Source organism: Mytilus californianus, unplaced genomic scaffold, assembly GCF_021869535.1.
Source record: "Mytilus californianus isolate M0D057914Y unplaced genomic scaffold, xbMytCali1.0.p SCAF_2, whole genome shotgun sequence".
NCBI lineage: Eukaryota > Metazoa > Mollusca > Bivalvia > Mytilida > Mytilidae > Mytilus > Mytilus californianus.
Genome location: NW_026262668.1, coordinates 124158924 through 124171555, shown reverse-complemented (window position 1 = coordinate 124171555; position 12632 = coordinate 124158924). Strand labels below are relative to the sequence as shown.

General features: G+C 31.1%; 1 long non-coding RNA gene across 1 annotated transcript; it reads left to right on the top strand.

The window, feature by feature from the left end:
* The first annotated feature begins 2471 nt into the window (after positions 1-2471).
* On the top strand, positions 2472-4071 carry LOC127730900 (uncharacterized). The gene is made up of 3 exons (XR_007995362.1): positions 2472-2868; positions 3399-3480; positions 3739-4071. It is a non-coding gene; the product is annotated as an uncharacterized LOC127730900 (long non-coding RNA).
* Positions 4072-12632: the final 8561 nt, after the last annotated feature.

Below are 12632 nucleotides of genomic sequence, written 5' to 3'. Positions count from 1 at the left end.
TCTGAAGACGTGATAAGTGTAGATAAATAAAGGGAGGTCTTGCCACTTATATATCTCCGAAGGGCTTCATATAACCTCCTCATATATCTTAAAATGAAATTTATGTCAGTTTAAAAATACTTGGAACTTTCGAAGTGAAATAAAAACTTTGCAGGCATATGGAATACATGGTAAATACATTAGCAGACACATAACCCTCATTGTTAATTTTCAATTCTTGGATTTCTGCACCTTATACAATTGTAAACAGTGTATAATGACAGTTTATCAATTTATGTGTTGTGTGACATGTGGAATCTAGTTATAATCTTCACCCAAAACACTTTGTTTACATGATGTCTGCCTATGTCATATACAGTGGGATTATTGGTAAATTTAGAAATGATAAGGTAACTTGATGTCTGCTACCCTCTGTCAGGAAGCATTTCCAGCATTATAATCTTCTGTCAGACAGAAAAAGACCATTAATAATGTCTAAACTCATATAAACCAATTATTTTCTTTAAATCAATAGGGATTTAAATTACTTATCATTGACCGACTCTTCATTGTGCCTCATTGCTGCTTAGCAGTTCTACCTGCTAGACTTCAAATTATAATTTTTTAGAGTAAAATAAGTGATTTCTGAAATAGTCTATTAAGCCATTCTGACTGAGATATATAGAATAATGGCAATTTTGTTTTTGATACTGAATTTATCAGCAAGAATATCAAGCAAGCCAACAAAGGCGAGGTGAATTTCGAGCCGATGAAGTCAATATCAAAAAATAAAATGCAAACAATTATTCTTTAAATCGGCAATTTGTTTTAACAACATGTGTTTTTGGTTGAGAACATGAACTAAAATGAATTGATTAGTAAAACTACTTTTAGGCGTACAAAACATGCGATAGTTGTTTGGTTGTATGAATGAAGTCACATGCATTTCATTGGTAAACTGACGCGAATGAACATGAACATGAGACATTACTGCACTGATATGTGACGTCATTGACTAATATTGTCGAGTATAAAGTCCTGTCCATGATCTAATATTAGGCAGTAGGATCAAAGGAAAAAAATTAGAAATTGCTGAAAGTCAGGAATATAACAGTTGTTATCTATCCAGTTGGTTGATATTGTCTGTTTATGACAGTTGTTTTCTATCCAGTTGGTTGATAATGTCTAATGTTTATGACATTTGTTTTCTATCCAGTTGGTTGATAGAGTCTAATGTTTATGACAGTTGTTTTCTATCCAGTTGGTTGATAGAGTCTAATGTTTATGACAGTTGTTTTCTATCCAGTTGGTTGATAGAGTCTAATGTTTATGACAGTTGTTTTCTATCCAGTTGGTTGATAATGTCTAATGTTTATGACATTTGTTTTCTATCCAGTTGGTTGATAGAGTCTAATGTTTATGACAGTTGTTTTCTATCCAGTTGGTTGATAGAGTCTAATGTTTATGACAGTTGTTTTCTATCCAGTTGGTTGATAATGTCTAATGTTAATGACAGTTTTTTTCTATCCAGTTGGTTGATAGAGTCTTATGTTTATGACAGTTGTTTTCTATCCAGTTGGTTGATAGAGTCTTATGTTTATGACAGTTGTTTTCTATCCAGTTGGTTGATATTGTCTTATGTTTATGACAGTTGTTTTCTATCCAGTTGGTTGATATTGTCTAAAGTTTATGACAGTTGTTTTTCTATCCAGTTGGTTGATATTGTCTAATGTTTATGACAGTTGTTTTCTATCCAGTTGGTTGATATTGTCTAATGTTTATGACAGTTGTTTTCTATCCAGTTGGTTGATAGAGTCTTATGTTTATGACAGTTGTTTTCTATCCAGTTGGTTGATATTGTCTAATGTTTATGACAGTTGTTTTCTATCCAGTTGGTTGATGTTGTCTAATGTTTATGACAGTTGTTTTTAACCAGTTGGTTGATATTGTCTAATGTTTATGACAGTTGTTTTCTATCCAGTTGGTTGATATTGTCTAATGTTAATGACAGTTGTTTTCTATCCAGTTGGTTGATAGAGGTTAATGTTTATGACAGTTGTTTTCTATCCAGTTGGTTGATATTGTCTAATGTTTATGACATTTGTTTTCTATCCAGTTGGTTGATATAGTCTAATGTTTATCACAGTTGTTTTCTATCAAGTTGGTTGATATAGTCTAATGTTTATCACAGTTGTTTTCTATCCAGCTGGTTGATAGAGTCTAATGTTTATCACAGTTGTTTTTCTATTAAGTTGGTTGATAGAGTCTAATGTTTATCACAGTTGTTTTCTATTCAGTTGGTTGATATAGTCTAATGTTTATGACAGTTGTTTTCTATCCAGTTGGTTGATAGAGTCTAATGTTTATAACAGTGGTTTTCTATCCAGTTGGTTGATATAGTCTAATGTTTATGACAGTTGTTTTCTATCCAGTTGGTTGATAGAGTCTAATGTTTATGACAGTTGTTTTCTATCCAGTTGTTTGATATACACTGTAAAAATTGTGCTTAGAATTTAAACGTGTTGCAAGACTTATGTGCTTAGGAAAGTGTTTAATTTCTAAACATAACAAAATAAACATGTTTTGGCTCTCAGCACTTCGCAATAAACATGTTTTGGCTCTCAGCACTTTGCATTAAACATGTTGCTGTGCTAAACATGTTTAGCTACTTCGTCAAGTATATGAAGCTAAACGTGTTTAAAATCTAAACACTTTCAATATTTAGACACTTTCCTAAACACGTTTAGAATTACAACACATTTAGGCCAAAGACGGCATTCATATCACGTGCTAATTTTTGAGCGGGAAGAAGAAACAAAGAACCCGAAGTCAAAGGCCACGCTGTTTACTTCTGACCATAACTGACCGTAACTTGACTGTTTCAGAAAGGTAAGGAGTTATGATTATACTGTCTTTTATTTTGTACTGCCAATTTTAAATGATTATTGACAGTTATAAGCATTATTTACAAGTACACTACCGTATAGTCAATGCAGGAGAAAAAAGGGGGTATCATCTCACGAAGCAAGTGCTTGTAAGAGCATTAAGTGTCCAAACTATCTTGTTTAAAGATGTTAAGAGTTGTTTAATGTTAAGCAAGTTACAATCATGCAAGTTTGCACTTATTTTTTAATTCATATATGTTCTTGGAAAGGAGTTTGTGAGGATAATTTTCGTTCGGTACTCCTCTGCAGATTACAATGGAACATGAAGGGTAGCGGAATCTGCCGAGTCTTATAAGAATGAGGTGCATCATTCGCAAATCCAGCGTCATATCGAGTTCATTGTTTTCGTAAGCACTTCCGAGATGCACAATCAACATTTCCTCAAAATAAATATTAAGATGCTTGTTTATTTCAATAGTTAGAAGCGGTTGTGCTATTCTTATAATTTTATTGATATGTATTGTTTTATTCTAGATGAGAGAAGTGCATAGGAAATCATCATCTGTCTTGACATGCTAAAAGAGGAGATAAAGAACAGTAGCAAATATGTTGCTAGGTAAGAATCAGAAGTGTATTTGATTTTAAAAATACCAATATATATTTGATCAAATAAATAATATTAAGCATGAAAACAAGTTTTATATTAAAAAATATCAATTGATTCATCAGTAAATGTATGCTTGTATACCACATTGGTCTTAACGTTGTTATCTGGATCTTTAATCATGCTTTTACTTTTTGGTGTTGTAGTTCGTATACTTATATTTTTTGATTAATTCTGCTTAGTTGCTTATCATTTTTTTCTATATTTCAGGCCAGTGACCAGCAGTTGGGTACTAAGAAAGGAGAAGCTCTGATTGGCTTGTAAAATGAAAACAGGACATTTTCAAATTGTTTTGTTGTAGGGATGGGGTACAAATAGAAGTAGGACTGGTCAATATTATGAACATGTACTTTGTTATGAATTTATGAGTTTATGTTTGATTGTGTTCAATGATTAACTGGAAATAAATGATAACATAAATTCATTTGTTTTATATGTTGTAATTGTGTTTTAAAGCTAGATTTAGTATAATGATTATTTCATTTCAAAAAGTTCTAGACTATTTTACGAATATTTGAAATGAAGACAAAATGCAGTAGTCGAATGGCGTGAATTGAATTAAAGTAAAAACTCATTGAGATTGAAAAGGTATTGGTCACATTCAATTTGATATGGAAATTCCAGTTTCTTAGTTTGATGCATTGGCTCCTTTTTGTGATGGTATGAAAACCTGTTTTATTGAGAGCTATCATACGTTTTACAGTCTAGTCTTCCGGAATATTAGTTTAATTGGGGCCTAATGAAGTAACGGCTTCTCACACTAAAATGAGAAACATGTTTCTTCACGACCCTTTATGGTCTAAACATGTTTACATTCAAAACACTTCACAGCTAAACGTGTTTCCAGACAAAACACTTCACAGCTAAACATGTTTCCAGATAAAACACTTCACAGCTAAACATGTTTACAGTCTAAGCACTTTTTAGCTAAACATGTTTCTAGTCTAAACGGTTTACAGCTAAACATGTTTACAGTCTAAGCACTTTTTAGCTAAACATGTTTCTAGTCTAAACGCTTTACAGCTAAACATGTTTACAGTCTAAGCACTTTTTAGCTAAACATGTTTCTAGTCTAAACGCTTTACAGCTAAACATGTTTACAGTCTAAGCACTGTATAGCTTGACACATTTAGGCTGTTAGCACATTAAATATTAAACATGTTTAGATTTAAAACATGTCAAAAATCGGTTTCATAAATGTGTTTAGGAAAGTGTTTAGGCTCTAAACACAATTTTTAGAGTGTAGTCTTATGTTTATGACAGTTGTTTTTCTATCCAGTTGGTTGATATAGTCTAATGTTTATGACAGTTGTTTTCTATCCAGTTGGTTGATATAGTCTAATGTTTATGACAGTTGTTTTCTATCCAGATGGTTGATATAGGCTTATGTTTATGACAGTTGTTTACTATCCAGTTGGTTGATAGAGTCTAATGTTAATGACAGTTGTTTTCTATCCAGTTGGTTGATATAGTCTAATGTTTATGACAGTTGTTTTCTATCCAGTTGGTTGATAGAATCCTATGTTTATGACAGTTGTTTTCTATCCAGTTGGTTGATAGAGTCTAATGTTAATGACAGTTGTTTTCTATCCAGTTGGTTGATATAGTCTAATATTTATGACAGTTGTTTTCTATCCAGTTGGTTGATATAGTCTAATGTTTATGACAGTTGTTTTCTATCCAGTTGGTTTATATAGTCTAATGTTTATGACAGTCGTTTTTCTATCCAGTTGTTTGATATAGTCTAATGTTTATGGCAGTTGTTTTCTATCCAAATGGTTGATATAGCCTAATGTTTATGACAGTTGTTTTCTATCCAGTAAGTTGATACAGTCTAATGTTTTTTGACAGTTGTTTTTCTATCCAGTTGGTTGATAGAGTCTAATGTTTATGACAGTTGTTTTCTATTAAGTTGGTTGATAGAGTCTAATGTTTATGACAGTTGTTTTCTTCTAAGTTGGTTGATAGAGTCTAATGTTTATGACAGTTGGTTGATAGAGTCTAATGTTTATGACAGTTGTTTTCTATCCAGTTGGTTGATAGAGATTAATGTTTATGACAGTTGTTTTCTATCCAGTTGGTTGATAGAGTCTAATGTTTATGACAGTTGTTTTTCTATTAAGTTGGTTGATAGAGTCTAATGTTTATGACAGTTGTTTTCTTCTAAGTTGGTTGATAGAGTCTAATGTTTATGACAGTTGTTTTCTATCCAGTTGGTTGATAGAGTCTAATGTTTATGACAGTTGTTTTCTATCCAGTTGGTTGATATAGTCTAGATAATGTTTATGACAGTTGTTTTGATAGAGTCTAATGTTTATGACAGTTGTTTTTCTATCCAGTTGGTTGATAGAGTCTAATGTTTATGACAGTTGTTTTTCTATCCAGTTGGTTGATATAGCCGAATGTTTATGACATTTGTTTTCTATCCAGTTGGTTGATATTGTCTTATGTTTATGACAGTTGTTTTTCTATCCAGTTGGTTGATATAGTCTAATGTTTATGACAGTTGTTTTCTGTCCAGTTCGTTGATAGTATAATATTTCATTTAAGAACTTAATTTCCCCATTTTAAATTTACCTTAAAAAAAAACTTTTTGGAAATCACAACTTCATAATTTGTTGAAGTTTTATAATAAAATTATTTGTTTTAAATTCCACAAATTTTTTTTTTTTTAATGTTATCATTTATTCAATTCAAATACTGCATGGGAAAATACTATTCCCAGATTGTATGAAAATGAATTATAGTTTACTTTCATATTTTCCTATGAAAATGCATGAGGCAGCTGGTTCATTACCTTAATTTTGTGGAGGCTTTTTAAATTGTAATCATAGTAATAACTGTTACGTAACATGTTGTTATCAGTTAAGTTTATGTATTAATATTTTACATGATTAATCACGATTTGGGTTTTCTAACCAATGAAAACACTGAGGAGAAAAAAAATATTTCTGATGTTTGAGAAGAGAAATTATTGTCAAAAAGATTTATAGTCTTTCATGTATAAATTACATAGCAATGTTGCTTTATAAACCTGAAATCATGAATGAACAGATGAATGAATGAATGAAATTTATTTCTCATTAACTACAAATTACATAGTTACAGAGAATATATATTGAACATTGTTTTCAATTTAGACTTATTTATATTTTTTCATTTGGGCTTGTATTATATTTGCCTTCGGGTTTATATGATCCATTCATCCTATTTCGACTCTTCAAAATTCAAGAGTCTATCCTAAATTAAGGTAAATTATATGGCCTTCCAAATACCGTTTCGATTCCTAACATCACTGAAGAGACATTAATTGTATTAATATAGTGTACAAATTTTTGCACCTCATGTTTGCGATATACCATCTTTTCCGCAAGTTTATTGTTTTCTGTTTGGTATTAAATTAATAATATAGATCCATTTTGTTACATCTTGTGATCCGTTTAGTTGGCAACCGCCAATGGCAGTCAGCAGGGTTTAAGAACATCCGTTGTTCGACCTATTAGTGAAATGCATTTTGTTTAAATACTAGTATACTTTTTCACTTGTTTGGTCTTTTAGAAAATGTTGTTTGTGCTGTATTTAGACCCCTCTACCAAGAAATTTGTTTTGCATGCACAAGTATAAAAATTGCGGTTTTTATCCAACGCAATCACAGGTTTGAACGTTGTTTTCAATTTAGACTTGTTTATATATATATAACTAACTAACTAACTAACTAACTAACTAACTAACTAACTAACTAACTAACTAACTAACTAATTTTATTCAGTATAAAATCCAGTACAAAAGGATCATCGCTGAAATACATGAAAACATAGAAAAACAAAACAAAAATAAAACATAAAGAGACAACAATTGTGACACTTATAACAAACAATAGACAAAACAACCACTTCAATATTATGCAATTATTCCCACTGATGAATTTCTAATCAAAATACATTTGTCTATATATAAAAGAAATCTGTTGAGAACATCAGTCTCCGAACAGTTCATTAAATATCAATTTATCAAAATTATCTAAATTACAAAAACACGGTATAATATTAACAATGTCATCATTAAACTTTTTCCTCTCGTCTTGATAGAGGTTACATTCACATATAAAATGAAACTCATCTTCAATTTTGTTATCAATACAATGTTTACATATTCTTTGATCCAAAGGCATATTATTATATCTGCCTTTTTCAATGTGTAAATTGTGATTAGAAATTCTTAATTTACATAACTGTCTAATATATTGTTTTGAGATATTCAACTTTGTATAAGTCTCAGGTTTATATTCCTTTTTTAACTTGTAATATGTGCGTATATATATATATATATATTTAGACTTGTTTATATTTTTTCGTTTGGGCTTGTATTATATTTGCCTTCAATTTTATATGATCCATTCATCCTATTTTGACTCTTTCAAAATTCAAGAGTCTATCCTAAATTGATATGGTGTACAAATTTTTGCACCTCATGTTTGCGGTATACCATCTTTTCCGCAAGTTTATTGTTTTCTGTTTGGTAATAAATTAATGATAAGATCTATTTTGTTACATCTGGTGATCCGTTTATTTGGCAATCGCCAATGGCAGTCGGTTTAAGAACATTTGTTTTTCGACCTGTTAGTCAAATGCGTTTTGTTAAAATATACTTTTTCACTTTTTTGGTCTTTTGGAAAATGTTGTTTGTGCTGTATTTAGACCCCTCTAACAAGGAATTTGTTTTGCATGTACACGTATAAAAATTGCGGTTTTTATCCAACGCAATCATAGGCTTGAATATTGTTTTCAATTTAGACTTGTATATATATAATATATATATTAAATGACTGACTAATAGCTAACGATAAATATTACCAGGCGATGGATCATATAATTATGATACAGTACACTACAAAAAATAATATATAACAAGTCTAAAAGGGTACAACATCACCAAAAAATAATAAAATCATGATACCTGTTACCTGTTACCTATTCTGTAACTCCCTCATATATCAGGAGAACCACCAATACTCCAGATCGGCGTAAAATCCCTTATAAATACGTTTAAAAATCTTCAGTTGATTTAAAAGGTAAAACTTTTAAAGCTTAGAAAGAGATAATAAAAAACCTCTTCTGGGGTATGTGACACCTATCACAGATATTTACATAAGCCATCGTACACGTTTAGGCTGGTCCATCGCTTCTATATACACATACATAAAACATGAACATCTTTCTCTATCATATCTAACATTTGTTCATGATTTTATTATTTTTTGGTGATGTACCCTTTTAGACTTGTTATATCAGAGACATATATACGTCTCTGGTTATATATATGAAAAATTTCATTAAATATTAAAGCACATTTAAACGATACAGACACCATCATCATCATGTGCATGAGGGTCTTCGTTCTTGTAAACAATGTTCTCACCCCAGAATAATTTCCCGCCATTTCCGGTAGAGAATGTTTTACTAACATGAATTACTGCCCTTTCAGTGTTTTTATACAAATTAGAAGCAAAGAAATAAGATGAAACTTTGGTTATAAAGTTCAATATAACCTTTCAGATCCTGGATTCATCAATGTCCAATTATTATTTTCACACAACATTATTTAAATTATTATTTCTTAAACGGTTTAAAAATTGTCAAGTATAATGGTAATTGAAAAGTTTTACTGGCAACATTTCAGTTGTTAGTCTAATTTCTACATAATTATAATTCTCACAGGTATTACAGTTAGTTGAATGTTTGTAAACATGTATAATAGTGATACCAGAGACATATAATATGTATTATATGTCTCTGGTGATACTAACGTTTAAAGATAAATAGTGACATGCGGATTACGTACAGTTTGTCTGTCACTGTTCTACCAGCAAGGATTTGTATATATTCACTATACAAATCCTTGGTACCAGTTAACGTTACTCTTCAAGGAGCTTTCGACTAAAATTTCATATTCTCACGGATGATTATTTGAATTAATTCTTTGAAATAACATAGAAATAGCCTTTCTGTTGTGTAAAATCTAAATTTGTTCAATTTTTTTATAAAAAAAAATATGTGTAGCAGCTTTATTTCAAATTACAATTATTGTTAGCTTGGCATCGTATTCAAAGCCTCCTTCTTCTTTAGATACGGAAAACCATAATATTGTTTATGCCTGTGTGAGGTTGCTATAAACTTAATTACAATTTTTCTTTTATTTATGAAATTTACAATTTGTATTAACATATTTTAAAAATTTTTATATATATTTTATTTCAAATTCAGATCAAAACAATTGGCACATTTAGTTTAGGTAAGAGAATGTTTTAAGGAGGACTTCATGAGTGAGTGCCTGGGAGGGGGGGGGGACTTCAATACTTAATTGATAGGGGTGCCGCTTGGGTTCTGTTACCCCACCATTTTCATATATATTGTGCAGCAATAATCTAATTTTGGTCTTACCGTATAGTTTGATAATCTCTTTTCTTTACTCATTTTGAGTTAAATTTTAGACTTCGTCTGATATATGATAAGGATTGATTTGCTTTTGCTGCTGATTGTTGTATATGTTTGTAAGAAAGTGTAATGCCTAGATATTTTGTGATTGGACTTGTTCTAGGATATGACCATGCATATTGTAATAAAATGGATTTGTTTTTTCTTTGTTGAGTCTCTAAGGATGTTACATTTATCCGGATGGAATGACATGAGCCAGTCTCCCTCCCATCATTTATAGCTGCTTCGATATCTTCTTGAAGCTTAATACAATTGTTTTGGCAGGTTATAGGCTTGTAAATATGATGTCGTCTGCAAGAGTCTTATTTGGCTGTGTTTTGTAGGTAGTCAGGTAAGTCGTTTTTATAAATAAGAAAGAGTATTTGTCCTAGTATAGTGCCCTGAGGAACGCCTGATGTTACTGGAATTATTTCAGATGTTGTATTTTCTAGAAGGACTGTTTGAGTTCTGTTGGAGAGGAATGATTTAATCCATTGAGTTGCCTGAGTGTTTCAATTTGTAAAGTAAGCGTGTGTGTGGCACTTTATCAAATGCTTTGGCAAAATCCATGATTACTAGATCAGTTTGTATGTTTTTATCATTATTCTAAAGCTAGTTGGTGTACAGGAGATTTTACTTGTGATTCGCACGATCTTTTAACTCTGAATCCGTGTTGCAATTCATATAGTATTTAATTTATTTCAAGGTGTTTCATCATGTTACTAGCTAGTATATGTTCTAGTAACTTATATGAGATGCAGGTAAGTGATATTGATCTATAATTACCAGGATGATGATTGTCTCCACTTTTAAATACTGGTGCAACGTTAGCATAATTCCTGTCTGATGGTACTTTGCATGTTTTTAGAGATTTGCTGAAAATCATAGTAAGTATATCTGAGTTGATTTCGATGTTTTCCTTCAGTATTTTGCCAGCAATAGTATCTGGTCCTGTAGCTTTGTTGATGTTTTTATTATTTGTTGGTTTTTCTGTATTTATTTCTGATTTGAAAGCAGATTAAAATTGCTTGTTTAGGATGTTGGCTTTATCAGAGGGGTTTGTATGGATGTAACTTCTTGGGTTGCTTGTTGAAACATTGCTGGTCTGGTTCTTTTATGTCGATGTCAAAGATTATATTTTCAATGTATGCCCAGTATGCTGTTCTCATTTCTCTTTTTGAAGTTTGGTCTTTATCTCTTTGTATTTATTGTTGTATGATGAGTCATGCATGATTTTTCTTTTTGTAAAGTTTGTTTTTCTTTTTGATTAATTTTTTTAGGTCTTGATTTACCCATGGTAATTTTGATTTTTCCTAATTTCTTTAGTTGGTATATATTTGTTGATGGTTTCTATTGTTTTGGTTTTAAAGGTGGTCTATAGATCATCCATAGTCATATTTGTCTTGTTTACTTTTAAATAATCATGAGATCTTTCGTTCTCCAATTCTGCGTTTTTTTTTTATAAGAGCATTATGTGGGTGTTGTTTTAATTTTGGTATAGCAAAATTTATTTCACAAATGACAATGTCATGGTCATTTCATCCTAAGGGCTTATTGACATTTCTTTGTTATCTCTGTTTTTAGAATGAATAGTTTGCTTGAATGCTGAATTCATATTCATTTTTAATCGCGAAACAAAATTGATGCCCTACTAGCACATCTTAGTTCCATGTTTACATTGTCTGGTCATTTTATTGCCGATTAGTCATTCAAGATTTTCACATAATTTCCTAAAATATTCTCATCCTACGCATACTTTTTTTTGGGGAGGGGGGGGGGGGGGTAGGTAAAATTCAATTAGAGCAACAGGCCGAACCAAAATATATTTCCCTAACAAAGGAAGTTATTTCACCATCAGTCTTACTTTCAAAAAGTCATTAAATAGCAGACTCAACTAAAATTTTGGTTCAGTGCGTTTTCAATGAAAAAAACAACAAACAATAAACACACAAACACACACACAACTGAAAAAAAACTAAAGTATTCAAAGTTTTATCGAAGATTATTTGGAAACTATATCAGTTTAACTGCACAACTTTTATTTTAAAATGCCGGACATAACAAAATGTACAACAATTAAAATGAGAAAAACAACGGCCTGATCATGCTTGGTGTAAAATGGCCTTGTAGTTTGTTCAAAAATTTGACGTAACAGTACAACCTTTACAAATGATGACCGAAAGGTCGGTCGATTGACACAAAGTGAGTAAACAATGAAAAACTATCCATATAGTTTTATTCTAAAAAATACTAATATTGTGTTTCAAATTTAGGAATACATTTAATGGTTGTGTGTTTTTAAGAATGATTTTTTTACAACCAATCAAATTAGTAAATTACAAAGGTGTTTGGCAACCGTAAAGATTAACTGAGTATCGAAATAAGGAACCATAGACGTCTGTTGTCTGGCACACCTATATACACCAAACATCCTTGTACTTTTGTGAATAGTTGTGTCATTGGCAATCATGGCACATATCCTTACATTTATAAAGAAATCGTTCGTTTAGCTTTACATGTGGTATGTATAAAACGCAGCCACGTCCAGTCGGAATAGGGACGTAAATCCGATGCTTCATGCAGAGACAGTGCCAAACTCTCTAAACGTTAAATAACCCTTGTAACAACACA